General features: G+C 34.3%; 1 protein-coding gene across 1 annotated transcript in view; it reads right to left on the bottom strand.

Annotated features, from left to right (window-relative positions):
* The window catches only part of LOC143225980 (uncharacterized), a 98,544-nt gene that overhangs the window by 10,272 nt on the left and 72,470 nt on the right, over positions 1–15,802 (bottom strand). The gene's annotated exons all lie outside the window — the stretch shown is intronic.

The following is a 15,802-nucleotide window of genomic DNA, read 5'->3' as shown; positions in this document are numbered from 1 at the left end:
TTATAAAGTAACGATCAATCCCACTATTCGTTGGTAAAAGAGTAGCCCAAGAGTTGGCGGTGGGTGGAGATGACGAGCTGCCTTCCCTCTAGTCTTATACTGCTAAATTAGGGACAGCTATCACAGATAGCCCTCGAGTAGCTTTGTGCGAAATTCAAAAGAAACAAACAAATTTTCTGTGGAAAAACGGGAAAATTTGCACATTTTTATTTACATAAAGTCTAAATAAAACAACATATGAATAAAGATTTACATGTATTTGTACTAATGTTATATAAAAATGAACAAAAATGTTTAGAAGTTTTTCGAGATTTGCGACTGTAATGTAAATAACTTTCACATATCAGCCCCCAAATATAGTCTCCCATCATGTTTTCGTTATACGCTCCATAATAGCGGTGTTCGAAGTCCACTATATCTTGGTGGAATTTATCAAGATGAGCGTCAAGGATATGGACTTTCAGGAACATTCTGCAGCTCATTTTGCCGTAGTTCTTCACCAGACCCTCAACCAGTTCCACATAATGTTCGGCCTTGTGATCGGCCAAGGAGCCCCGAATCACTACGATAAAGCTGCTCCAAGTTTTTTCCCTTCCTACTGAGCATTTTGGGGAATTTTGTGCACTCCAGGTACTTCTTCATTTGTGGTCCAACGAAGACACCAGTTTTGACCTTTGTCTCAGACAGCTTAGGGAAGAAGTTTCGAAGGCACTTGAAGGCTGCAGACTCCTTATCAAGAGCTGTGACAAATTGTTTCATAAGACCCAATTTTATGTGCAATGGTGGGAACAACACCTTCTGGAGATCCACTAGTGGCTCACACTTGACATTGTGCCTCCCCACAGAGAACTCGGTCCGTGTGGCCAGTGCTCCCTGTTGTAGTGTGCTGCGGTGTCCTTGCTGTCCCAAAGGCAAATATAACAGGGAAACTTGGTAAAGCCTCCTTGGAGACCCATCAGGTATGTCACCATTTTGAAATCTCCGATAGCCTCCCAGCCATACTCATCATACTTCAAGGCTTCTAACAAGGTCTTGACGTTATTATATTCCTCTTTGAGGTGAACCGAAAGATATTTAAATTTTAAATGTTTGTTTTTTGTTTTTTGAATTTCGCTCAAAGCTGCTCGAGGGCTATTTGTGCTAGCCGTCCCTAATTTACCAGTGTAAGACTAGAGGGAAGACAACTAGTCATCACCACCCACCGCCAACTCTTGGGCTACTCTTTTACTAACGAATAGTGGGATTGACCGTACATTATAACGCCCCCACGGCTGAAAGGACGAGCATGTTTGGCGCGAAGGGGATGCGAACCCGCGACCCTCAGATTACGAGTCGCACGCCTTAACGCGCTTGGCCATGCCGGGTCTTTTAAATTTTAAAAGGTCTAAAGTTTGTATAATATAAAATCTTACTATTCAAGCAAGCAAAAATTGTCCGTCTTACGTTCTTGAGTTTTTTTTGCATTCCTCGTAGGTAAAATGGGGTGCGCAGGGTTTGTCTTGATCCCCGATAGGCATGCTGAAATATGCCTTGTAGGTTTCATACATTTTAGCAGATACTATCACAGAGTACTTTTTCGCTCTTGTCTTGATAAATCGGCCATATAATAGCAGAATGCGTCTTGTAGCTTCTTGGGTGTGTGTATTTTCTTATGGCAAAGCCACCTCGGGCTATCTGCTGAGCCCACCGAGGGGAATCGAACCCCTGATTTTAGGGTTGCAAATCCGTACTGTACTAGCGGGCAACTTCTTGGTGCCATCTCTGATCAAACCAGATAGGTCTATGTGTTCACTTAGGCAGCTAGAACTAAATTGAAGTGGTGAGAAAATTCTTTATCAGCTACTCAGTACTGAATGTACACGGAATGTTGTGGAAAATTGGTAAATTTGAAAATTTCATTACCTAGGTCACAAAAGCAAAGTTTGAAGAGAAAAATAGGTATTTTCCATTTACTTTAGGCATAATCAATTGGGAAATAATTTCCTTTCTGTCCAGGAACAAATAAATATTTTGTTACATAGTGTAATTTACTATAAATGAAAGAGTTATTATTTGAACAAGACCAGAGTTTCAGCTTAAATAATTTATAGCTTGTTTGTTTGTTCTCTGAATTTCTCGCAAAGCTACACGAGGGATGTGTGCACTAGTTATCCCTAATTTAGCAGTGTAAGACTAGACGGAATTAGCTAGTCGTTACCACCTACTGCCAACTCTTGGGATATTTTTTTACCAACAAATAGTAGGATTGATCGTCACATTATAAACGTCCCCACGACTGAAAGGGCGAGCGTATTTGTTGTGACGGGAATTCGTCACACCAGACATGCTCGCCATTTCAGTTTGTAGCCTCCTTGAGGCATAAAGTGTGAAGTTTCTGAGCCGGGAATCAAGTTTAAACAATGTGATTACCTTGTCTCTCATATTTTCAACTCATAGAGAAAGTAGTTCCACCAAGTGATATATGTTACTAAAACAAATATATTACTAATTTGGATAATGGGAAACCTGCAAAGAATATCAAAGACGGCTAAAAAGAGGAGTGACTTTAAGAGATTGAATAACAAACAGCATAAGCCATACCAGATACTAGTTGGAAAGGCACATGATTTTCCCTAACAAGAAACTTAACGCAAAGTACAAGTGAAATTCAATTAACAGTCTCCGAGAATGACTTTCTCAACATTAGCAGAATACGATAGAAAAAAGATACTGAAGAATCTCCAGAGACGATCTGCAGATAGGACAATATTCAATACCACATGACTAATATTTTGTTGATAACAATTCAAACAAGAGTTATAACCTTTCAAGTTGTTGATTTATGTCAAGCTGTTGACTTTGAACATAATTAGTTTCATCAGCTCACGTTAGCAATAGCATATACACAGTAACTCAGATTTTTTTTTAGTGTAGAATGGTAATGTTAAAGATTTCTCATACTGTAGAAAGTGAACTTTCATTGCATTATAGGATGAGATCTGAGAGTCATAATCATAAAAACCAAGTGTCGTTCGGTCACACTCGATTTCTCTGAATTTAGTGAATTACACGAACCCTATTCCGCATTCTATCCCAATATTCTTTGTCTTTTTTATTGCCCATTCCCATTTTCGTTGATTTCAAATCTAATACGGGCATAAGTAGCTCCTAATTTTTTTCACTTTTCTGCTATATAAAAACCTGTTAAAAATCTGACTGAAATTAGTTTGTCGTTCGTCATGAAGAGAAGTATTTGAACAATGATCGATTGTTTACAAGAAATGTGGTCTTAAGAGAACTACTGTAATAATGCAACTGATGTGATCAGAAAATAACTGTGACCAGTGACTGCTAGAACAATGATTGATGCTGTGAAGAGACACTTTTTAGGTAAAGGAAATATTTCTCATGATAGGCTTTCGTATTCCGAAAGTAGAAGGTTGTTTATTTTTCTTATGTCTGTTTACGGGGGACAAAGTTATAACTTTATATTGGAGGATTTTAATTTTGTAGGTTTTGGTTTCTGATCGTTTTTACGAGCTTTTATATTAGTGTTTAATAATGAATATGAAGATGTATGATAAAACATAAAACCTTATATTGATAAAGTTAGAACGGTTCGATATATTCATTTCATTTTCACTGAGATCTCAAAATCACCTTACAAAGATGACTATTAACTAAAACTAAAATATCATTAATCACTAGTTTACTTGGTTATTAAGAAAAGTGAAAAACGGGAGGATAAACAAAAGTAACAAAATTATAGATCTATTGCAAAATAGTTGAGTTTCAAGTGTGTAAATTTAGAATAATTTTATATCTAAAGAGCTCTGCGAGTCGTTAAGAATCGGGCATTCTTTAGTTATGAGTAATGCTTTTAATGTAGGTTCAAGGTCTGAATATCTTGTAGTAACAATAAAGAAATTGTTAAATGAAATATTGTCAGTGGCGTTGTGGTATGGATTTTGTTTTTGAATTTCGTGCGAAACTATTCAAGGACTATCTGCGCTAGCCGTCCCTAATTTAGCAGTGTAAGACTGGAGGGAAGGCAGCCAGTCATCACCACCCACCGCCAACTCTTGAACAACTCTTTTACCAACGAATAGTGGGTCACATTATAACGTCCCCACGACTGAAATGGCAAGCATGTTTGGTGCGACGGGGATTCGAACCCACGACCCTCAGATTACGAGACGAACGCCTAAACCCACCTGGTCATGCCGGGCCAGTGGTATGGAATCTGAGCTTACTTATTGTTTTTCTTTTTTTTAGCCAGAACGCTGACCCTCACTATTTCAAACAAATCCGACATTACAAAACATTAACTTCTTGAAGTTTTGTCCATTCCCAGAATAAATGAGATAAAAACTCATTAATCCTGTCATCAGAGTCGTAATCAAAGTATAATGAAAGAAATGATTACAAGTTTTCCTGGTGTGCAATTGATCACAAATTTTACACTTTGAATCACTTGTTACCAGACATGTATATATGAGGTGCAATAAGGCATTATATATTTAAAAATGATAATATGCAGTTAAAAAAAATCCTAAGAAAAATCTTGGAAAAGAATGAAAAATACAAAATAAACTGAGGAGTTATGTTTGTATTGATTACAAAGTTCCAAACGACTCATGGTTAGAATATATACTTCTCAGCTTTTCACATATATTTTATGTAGTTATTATATTGTTAGCAGTTGACAAAGACGCTCGAGAATACAAAATGAATAGTACAGATAATTTATATTTCGTATGTTTATTTTACTGTCAGTGGCTGAAGTAGAACCCTTTCGAAAATAAAGCAATGAATCGTTGCAAGCAAAACAGTCATTCTAATGACTGTTTATACAACACTGTACTTTGATAACTGTCGATAGTAAATAAACTCATGCGATGCAATTCCCATAATTTTTCAGGCTTTGAAAACACAGTGGGGTAGAATTTATCTGCTTTATTGTAGTACAGCGATTGCAACGAATATTTTCTAAAGTATTATACAAAAGTGAGAGAAAATATTTACAATATGGCTCTGTACAAAGACTGATCCGATCAAAGGATAGTCGGGATTTAGAAATATCGGTGTAAGAGTGTGTAAGAGATAACGAACATCCTGTTTCCTATTTTTCTATACTTGCAAAGCAACCAATAAATGACTAGTTTTACAAGTATTTCTAACTTAGGGTTTTTGCTAATCGCTTTAAAAGCAGATTAATTATCAGGGAACTGAAAGTTCATATGGTGTTTACGAAGTATTACCTGCAAGAAAGTAATAATTATTTGTAAAGTGTATATAATCTATAATATATAATCCATAACCAATAGCTTTTGTACATAGAACATTTGGTCACTGCACAATGCCGTGACATGACAACAGATTGCGTATAAAACAAGTTCATCTTCATTTTTATTTTAATTCGCTGATATATGTATATATTCATACGTATATAATTCCCTTAATAAATAGTTGAAATATTTTTAAATATTAAAAATATTCGGCATTCAAACAAATCTTGCAATCTTTCTGAATTATTTCTTGCCTCTAAATACTGATGGAAGACCACTTCTAGTGATACATTAAATTTTATTAAAGTGACATTCACAGGACAGTATACGAGTGAAACAACTGAATGCAAAAATGACGAACCCAAGTCTACTTGGTCTAAAGTTTGAACTGGTCAGATCTAGGAAAATAAGAAAGAGGCTTACCCATGCTTGTGAGTGATTCCGGAAAAAAATTATGTGTATTATACTCTAGCATGACAAATCTAGTTCCGTTTAAATCACAACTTTCACAAAGTCCTAGTTTTCCAAAAGAATGGAGTTCATTTTCAGTTCCTTTCAACTGCAGCACACGATCAGCGAAATTAATATCCTTGAGGGAAAAAAAAATATGCTTTATTCGAAGATGCAAGCACAAAACATCTGAGGTAAACTGGATGGGGCTTTCCAAAATGTCATCAATATGAAGTATAGATGGTAAATTATAATAATGTAAATACCAAGGTACATTTCAGAAAGGTGTACTATTTTGAACTGCGTTTTCAATGCAGTTTTCATTGAAAACTCATGCTTTGATTAATAATTCATTATCACAAATTAGAAATAATCTGTTTGTGAAAATATGCGTATATGTAAAAGAGGAAGCTCATCTAAATTTCACCAAAGGTAATACATAATAATAAAGAAAATCAAGATTAGCTTAGATTGAACTTTTATTATATCATTAAGAGTAAAGCTACAAATCAAAAGAAATATAACATAAAGACATAGTTTACATGGCAGAAACAAATTATCCCATGTGAAATTACTCCACTCTAAGGAAAAGTAAGGTCGCTATCAGGCTAAGTATCTTTCATCATGTTGTGTTTATAGTCAATATTACTTCAAAAAAATGCGCCTGTTCTGGTGATTGGCAGCAAATTTTGGATGGCTGATACACAATGCAAAATGATCTCACAGAGGACACAACACTGGCCAAATGCTTCATAGTTTTGACTTATACACAATCCACTTATACATGCATGCTATGTTTTACTTTTTAATAAAAGATAAATGAAATTAATAGGTAAATACCTGTGAAACTTTTGGTTTATCAAGTAAAATCCCTGATGATCTATTGTAAGTTGAACTCAACGAGGTTGTCTAGTGGTAAAACTACTTTGATAATCTATTTAAAATTGAAAAGGAATAGATAAATGATCCACATTTAGTTTTTATTTTTGGATTTGGAAGAACTAAATGGCGAAAATAATAAATGAACACTCACCCACCTGTCTTGATGGAATGGGTTTGATAACAACTATCTTCAGAACAATCATACTGTCTTTACCAGTGGTAGCGCATCTACCGTTAGTACAGCGATAAGTCTACGGATTTACAACCCTCAAGTCAGGGATTCATAACTGTTTCAAATGTTTGCAAAGGTTATATATGATTTTATGTTATCATTTTATGTTTCTTAGTAGAAACATTGACAAAAATAGATCGAAATTTGATCAATGCGCTTTTAGGAGACCTTTATAAATGCATTTTATCAAAACAATTTCTTCTTGATCTGGCACTTAAGCAAGAAATATCTGTTATTTCTGAGATCTTGCAGAAAATGAATATTACTATAATTCATGCAGACAAGCTGACTCATTGCAGCATACGATTTTTAAAAGCTATGAAGAAACACAAAAATAAAAAAGGTCTTAAAAGCAAAGAATACCAATAAGCAAATGTCGTTTGCATCAATAACACCAAAAGATAACAAAATAAGATTGTTTCAATTAATCATGGTCAATTTTTAATCAGTATCATAAACAATATGAAACAATGGTTATTCACTCAGGAATTTTAATTCAATTCCACACATAATTTCTGAGCTCTGTACCTTAGAAGTCAATGAATGGCCAAGAGAGATAAATCCGAGTTTGTGAAAAAATTAAACAGAGTCCCTTTGTAACTGTTCCAAATTGCCATTTTCAAAGACAATCACAGAATAAAGAGACTTTCTAGATAACTATTGGCACCATATTCCGTCAGATCTGAATCCTTAAACTAGGTGTTCAAAAGTCAGCCCATGCAGTTCTTCTGAATGAAAACGAGGCTTTAGCAACAGAATCCTTATCATCATGGGAATGAGGTCTAGGCTGTTAATCAACTGTGTGACAAATCTCTTGTTCATAAAATTTCACGACCCTCTGATTCAAAACAGGAAGCCAGATGACAGTGTATAAAAATGTCTTAGTTGTCGCTGTTTAGCAGATGATACACACAAATAAAAGTAGTAAATTTCAAGGGACTCATATACCAAGTTAGAAAAGTCTGTTAAAAAGTGATCCATGAATTTGAAAGTACAAGATGATATGAAATTTATTTTTTATTCTAGCATTTTCAAATATAGATTCCAATTACAATTCACAGCTAATATTTCTAAAATATGTGTTTGTATGTACAAGATTAACTGAAAGAGAAGCTTCATGCACAGAGCAGCTTGCGACCACAGTCGATTGTTGGAGCTGCCACAACAGGTAAATTGTAATAAATTAACATTTTGCATTTTACAGGTAATAATTTTTTTCTGCAATTCAAAGCATGTAATAATTGAATGAGATTTTAAATACATTTAAGCATAGCATCTGCAATGAACATGTACTGTGTACTATTTTCCATTTACTAGTTTAGTTTTGTATTTTTTACTTTCTACAGATCCTATGTGATCGTAACTGGGCATTGAATAGACGCAGAAAGCTCGAAGAGGGAATATGCAGTGCTTTATAGCTCCTGTTTCACTGGCCATAACACCTATGACTTGATCATCAAGTACTATGATAAGTTATAAACACTAGCACTTTATGCTTTATCATAATTATTTAATGAAACATACCTCGTGTATGTGGAGTCACAGTGTCAAATGAACAAGACTTGGAATGTCTGTTAAGGCCAGCTGGCTATACTCAACAAACTGATGACTAAGACGTCAACAAACGTTCGCCTTTCGATAAATTTTTTATCAAATAATTAACTTTTCGTTTGTACATTTTTATTGCTAATAAAAAATATTTTATAGTGGATATTAACATTAAGCTGTTGTAATAGTTTGAACATTTAAATTTTGTTTCTTACGTTGACGACATTTTCATTTCGTTTGAAAACTTGTACTGGTATTTCAACTCTCCCGATAGCAATCCATCCTGGCTGTAATCCGGGGCGGATCACCCCCTCGTACCCCCCTTACTACGTCACTATTTCTCTCTCTTACGTTTTGGCAACCGTGTTTTTCTGTCTATGCTCATAAGCTTTGGAACACTCTCTCTATCGAGCTGTAATGCATGGAGTCTGTCAGTTCTTTTGAAAGTCTTTGAAGTCGTATCTCTTTCACTTGGGTTTCAATTAATCAGCGACAGGCACTTCAAATAGTTGGTAATGGCTAGAAGAGCCCTCTTTAAGAAATTAAATTATTATCAGTAAACCATACCAATACTACAATACCATACTAAGATGGTACTATTGAGCAATGCCATACATCATATGCACAGATCTTTTTATATTTTACTATTTCTTTTCGCAGTATCTTCTCCACTGAGTCAGGGGTTGAACCAATGAGCAGTGATACAGTTGATTTCAAAACAGAGCAAAATACACTCGAGTCGAACAATAAAGAACAAGAAAATGAGACGAACTTTCACAGCATTTATTATATCATCAGTAGAGAGACAGGTGAACATCTTTTATGAGAGGCGCATACACTAGACTCAGTAGCAACCAATGATGTAGAAAAGGCTTTGAGAGATGGTACGTTCAAGAAAGTGTCCGGATCAGTAATTGCGAACGCTCAGATACTTTGTAACAGGCAGAGCAGCAGCACTGTAGCAGCTTATCTTAAACAGCAAGAGCAAGGCGAATGCGTTGTTGTTTCGTGCTTTATGCGGTGGAATTCGATGTATGGTGCGTTTGTTCGTATGGAGACCATAATAACAAAGAGAGGGGTTTCAGTCAATAAAATGTATGATGAGCTGGACGTCGCTCGTTTTGTTCATTTTCAATTACCGAGGGAGAAGCTTCATGTTATTTAAACAACAAAAATTCTGCGAGTAATTCGTCTCAGAGTAGCAAGAATCAAACAACAATGTTTCTGAGGAAAGAACCATCTACTTCAAAGGCTATGTAAACACAAATAACACCTTATGCGAAGTAAAGATATTTATTTTTCATTGTACTATTGGGTTTGTTCCACTCTATTCGCTGCTTGAATTAATTTTATTATTCTATGAACATTTTCTTCAAATTTCAAGTATTTTGTTACTTATTATCAGTTACAGTTTTTCCTGTTAATACAGCAAACTAAGCTACTTAGTTGCAGTTTGTTATCATGATCACATTTTAGTTTAATTGAATTTATTTTGAACATGCATCTTTATTCTTTTCGGTTCTCTGATCTTTGTTGAGTTTGTAAATCATGACACGGTAAGTTCTTTCAGCAAAATGATTTAGAATTTGTGGCAGAAAACTGTGACTGAGGTGAGAAGGTGACCTGATACGGAAACGATATTGAAGAAATCCTTTCCAAGACAAATTACTTTCAGAAGCTACAATCAAATTGGGTCGAGTAGTAGGTGTGATGAAGTTGTACAGTTCACAATCTCAGCCTCGGACTGAGAGTTTAATTTAACGTGAAATACAAACTACCAAGTGCATGCGTGATAAATGTGGACCCTAAACAAACTGTTTGAATGAGAACCTCGCGTATGTTACGGAAACCAACGTTACAGCTGCACAACAGCTAAATGGTTATTCTTTAAATATTTTTTTATGTTCAAATGAGAATTCCATCGTCCAGTAGAATTGAGGTTTTACTTTTCTACCACTGAAGATTTGCTGCAATACACAAAGAAATGTGTAGACTAACTGTACATTGTAAATGTTAAATCACATGTATTTTCAAGGAAGGTTAATATTGGGATGTAAATTCAAAAAAGACCTTCTGACAAAATAACAGCAGAGTAAAAGATAAATAGTAATGATTGAATGTAGTTATGGTACACAGCTTTAGCATGTAAGCAGTTCACTTCTTATGGAACTCCTCTATGTTCTTTGTGTTGACGGATCAAGGAAGTAAATTTGAGTTGCAATGGTCATGTGACACGTTATCACATTAACATGTCAACATGCTGGAGAATGTTATCGATAAGCCGCTCTAGAAGTCCTTTGTCTAAAATTAAGAGGTGAATAACAAGAGCGTAAGATGAGAAAGATGTAGACAGTATACACGGGACAATTTGAGAAAAGTCAGTAGAAGAGAAGTTTAACTGTTCTAATTTAAGAGTGTAAGACTAGAGGGAAGGTAGCTAGTCCTTACCATCTCTTGGGTTACTCTTTTACTAACGCCTCAGGCTTGAAAGGACGAGCATGTTTGGTGTCAATGGGATTCCAACACGCGACCATCAGATTGCGAGCTGAGTGCCTTAACCACTTGACTATGACGGCCTTTTTTATGGTTGACTAAACTGCAAGTTGAACACAACCATGCACCAATATGCATTTACAATTGAACTCTAAATCAAAAGGGAAGAAATATGTAGCATTTTCCAATTATTGTAGGAGTACTTTGTTGTGTATGCTCTTAATTTATTTTATTTCATATTTCATTTCAATTAAGAATTTTTCCAAATTTTACTTCCTAGTTTTATATGTAAACTTTGATTATTTTTTTATGTATTGATCTAACATTCTTTAACTGTGTTTTATTCTGCACTTTAAACTCATTTCAGAATATTATGTCATTATGATCTGTATTTATTTGTGTAATTAATTATTTATTTATTATTTCAGCCAGAATTGTTCTTAAAGTGGCATATTTAGCGAATTTACTTCATTTCATTATATTAGTTTTTAATATATTCCCTATTACAATAATTTATAGCTTTATCAAGTTTGTTTGAGTTCGACCTCTATTATCACTTTTGAATGTTAAACTTTATTTATATTGTTTCTGCAACACCATGATTCATCAAGTGTAAAATGAAGCTTTTTGACAAATATCAAAAGAGTAGCCCAAGAGTTGGCGGTGGGTGGTGATGACTAGCTGCCTTCCCTCTAGTCTTACACTGCTAAATTAGGGACGGCTAGCGCAGATAACCCTCGAGTATCTTCAAAACAAACAAAAACTCTTAAGCTGAACCAATATTATTGTTTTTCTCTCATACTTTATGTTCTTTATTTGTACAAGTTCTCCGATGGTTGAATTTTTTGTTCTTTAATTTTTTCATATTCTTGATGTTCTCCTAAACGATATTTCTACTTCCATTTTGTCTGTCCAATGTAAACGCTTCCACATGCACTTTCAATTTCATATATTTAAACAATAAACAGCTTATTGTTTACTCTTCTATCTCTTTAGAAATTATTTCTAATTGGACCTGGTATGCTTCCAACGATATCTTTGTATTATATTAAGTTGACTTTTGAATAAAGCGTTGTTACAGAATAAGCCAGTGAAACTGTCGAACTGGATTTAGCAGTGGCATGTCTGGAGTAGTCTAGACAGGTCCTGTACTAATATATAGTAGTAATGGTAAGTGAGGTAGACCAAACAAATTATGTCATTCCATATTTTATAGTATAGTAGTGTTGTTGTTTGGAATTGGTGGACAGATGCAGAAAAAAGTGTAACTGGTTTATATTTTGTGTTGTGCAATTCGTTTTCCAGGTGTTTTATTATGCTACTTGTGTTCTTTTATACCTTATAAATCTTTTGTACCTCTTTAATTTTGTCATTACAGTCTTTACACACTTCTTTAATGTCTTTCTGTACTTCTTCAATCTTATTGTTGTAACCACCCCTTTCATCTCAATTGTTTCATAGATCTTGTCTTCAATCATTTTATATTTGTCCTAATTCTTCTTTAAATATTTCATCTTTCTTCTTCTAATCATAATTTAAAAATTGTCCAATTTTCTTGTATGTACGAAATAATTTGTTTTTCACTTTGTGGTTCGGGACTTTTGTATTTCAGGAATTGTGTTATAAATAACAAATAGTTAAAATGTTTATATGGATTATTTTATACACAACTAGTTGGTGTGTTTGTTTCATAATTACATTTCACATCGCTTCAAACCAGTTCCTTGATCTCTCGCTCCTGTATGGATATTTGAGTATTGATGTTTATCTACCCAGGAGGGTCAGGTTTGGTTAACCTCTTCCTCCTTCCTTCAAATTTTGGATTTACAACTGTCAAGTGTATTTATATATGGTACACGAGGGCCATAGTTACCTGCACCTACTTAGGCCCTTTTCAGGGTAATGTCCATGCACAATCTACACATGCACTTCATGCAAATAAAACATTTCTCTTATGGTTTCATAGATTATTTGCACTTTTATCAGTTAGGTATTAACTATAAAATGTTTACATAAAAAACCTTTTCAATGTTTAGTAATTAATCCCTGATCTAATGTGGAGTCTCGTTTACAGGTGGCCTTTTATTTATTTTTATTTTCTTTAGAAAATATATATTCACTGGGGAAAGGTGCTTAGATCTATCCTTATCATGTAAACAATACCTGTCAAGTTCGCTTACTAGTTCATTTTTTCTTCAATTTTTGTCGAAATAGTTTATTGTACTACGTGGGAGTCTATCTGCTATTGTTTCCATGTGTGCGTATTTATGCATGAATTCAGATGATGTTATTCTGGGTACTTTATAAGCTGTTGTGAGTAATGTATTTTGTATTGTTTGTAATTTTGTTTGAGATAGTTTTTTGCTTACATTTATCTATGCAGGGGCTGCATAGTCAATGACGGGTCTAATGTATGTTTTATATATTTTTATGATGTTGTCTGCCGCAGTTCCACTGTTTTTGCCAGTTAGACTCCTAGCATAGTTTGTTCTTCTCCAAATTTTTGTTCTAATATTATTTATGTGGTTTACCCATGTAAGTTTTGAGTCAAGCGTAAATCCTAACAATTTTGCCGATGTAGTAGTCTGGAGTAGTTCTCTGTTCATATAGATCTGTGGTTGTGCTTTTTTATGTTTAGTTAACTTAGTGAATACTGCTAGTTGTATTTTAGTTGTGTTTATTTTGATTCTATATTTTTGGCAATATTCACTTATTCTGTTTAACTGTGGTTGTATGTTTGTGACTGCTATTGCTGGTGTTGATGCACTTTTCCAGATTGTTACATCGTCTGCGAACTGCGATGTGTATCCATTATTTGGATCTTTTAGAAGCATATTATTTACGTACATGATGAACAGGATAGGGCTAACTTCCCCTCCTTGAGGAACACCAGCTTCTGGAGTGAAACTTTCAGAAAAGGTCCCTTCAACATTTATTCTACATGATCTGTTTTCCAGAAAGTTTGACAGTTAGCGAATAGTTCCCCGCGGTAGTCCAATTTCTTGCATTCAGAACCGGAGACCGTTCTGCCATACAGTGTCGAAAGCTTTCTCGATAATGAGAAACCGGAAAATAACCAGAATATAATGACAGATTAAAAATTGCTGTGAGATGTTTAAATAATTTCTGAGTGCCTTTTTTAAGAAGAATTGCTTGTATATCATCTTCTCCTGGTGATTTATTTTTGGCGTTTGTTATTGCTTTTGTGAGTTTTTGTGCTGAAATTGTGTTTGTGTTATTGATTTGGTAGTTATTTAAGTCTACTGGGAAGAGTGGTTTGAATAGTTCACTGTTATTTATTATAAAGTTACTTGCTTTATTATAGAAGTATGTGTTCATGTCTGGGTCGTTGTGTGTTTTAAACGTATTTTCAAGTTGTTGTTTGAATATTTCGGCTTTTTCTTTATTTGTATATGTTGTGATATTATTGTATTCTAGTGACGAGAATTTTCTTGTTGTTGTATCTCCATATGTTAGTCTTTTTAGGTGTATTCAAATTTGTTTCGGACCTGTTTTTTTTTCATAAAGTTTGGTGCAGAAATCGTCCAATTTTTCTTGTTTTAATAATTTAACTTCTGCTCTGATTTGGTTTCTTATTCTATTTAGTTGTGTTTTTAATTCACTGTCTCTTTTTTCCATGTATTGTCTTCTTAATTGTCGTCTGTGCTTGATTTGTGTTAACAGTTGTTTATGTGGTTTTCATGTATTATTTATAGTTTTATGTTGTTGTTTTGGTATTGTCTGATTTGCTGCGGTTTGTAGGCATTCCGTAATTATTTGACAGTAGTTATCAATATCTATTTTATTTTTAATTTTTTAATGGTCTAATTGTTTTTAGTATTCTTTCCAATTTGCTTTTTTGTAATCAAATTTTTCTTTTCTGTGTATAGTATTTTTATGGGAGGTGAGATCGACGACACACCATATAGGTAAATGGTCGCTGACTACATCTTTTTCCACATGAAATTTTATTAGCTTTTGGCTCATGCTATACGAGCTTAGGCATATGTCTAGTATGTCACAAGTATTATTGGCATACGTTGTATGCGTAGGCGTATCATCATTCAGGAAGGCCATGTTATGTTCATCTACGTGTGTTTTTCGTATAGCAAAGCCACAAAGGGCTATCTGCTCAGCATGTTCATCTACAAATTGTAGGAGAAGTCTTCCATTAGCATTTGTTAAATTGCATCCAAAATTAATGTTTGCTGTTTAGATCTCCTATTAAAATGGTATTTTGATTGTGGGAAAAGATGTTGTTTATTAAGTTTAAAGTCTCTTGTTTTGTAAGTGGACAATAAATTTCTGCTATTGTGACTATTGAACGATTACTTAACAGGATATCTATGCTTATATTTTCGTTGTAGCTGCTGATTTGTATTTCAGAAACTGAAAGATTTGTTTTGTATAGCAGCAGCATTTCTTTGTTTTATCCTGTTTATTTAATCTGTCTTTTCTAATAGTTATGAAATACGGTATTTTAAATCTTCTGGTTTTGTATAATAGAGTTTCACTTAATATTACAATTTATGGGTTAGTTTGTTAAATTATGTCTTCGACCTCATGTTTCTTGGAAGCCAGTGCACCTTGGATGTTGAAATATATTGAGAATTTAAGTTGAGAACAGGTATTCCGTTAGTATTGTTAATTATTGTGGGATGTAAGGTATTATGTGTATCAAAACATTTTATTGTTTGTATTGGTTTTGTGTACTCGGCTAAAAAGTATGTTGTGGTTCCTTCATCGTCAATATGATTTGGTTTGTTTTGTATTTCGCGCAAAGCTACAAGAAGGCTACCCGCTCTAGCCATCCCTAATTTAGCAGGGAAAGCAACTATGAATAGTTGAAACTATTCACCAATGAATAGTGAATTGATCGTCACATTATAACGCTCCCACGTTATGAAAGGGCGAGCATGTTTGGCGTGAC

The sequence above is a fragment of the Tachypleus tridentatus genome, chromosome 9 (genome assembly GCF_004210375.1).
Source record: "Tachypleus tridentatus isolate NWPU-2018 chromosome 9, ASM421037v1, whole genome shotgun sequence".
In the NCBI taxonomy this organism is placed as follows: Eukaryota; Metazoa; Arthropoda; class Merostomata; order Xiphosura; family Limulidae; genus Tachypleus; species Tachypleus tridentatus.
Note: the sequence above shows the minus strand (reverse complement) of the source record. Positions and strands in the feature narration are given on the sequence as shown.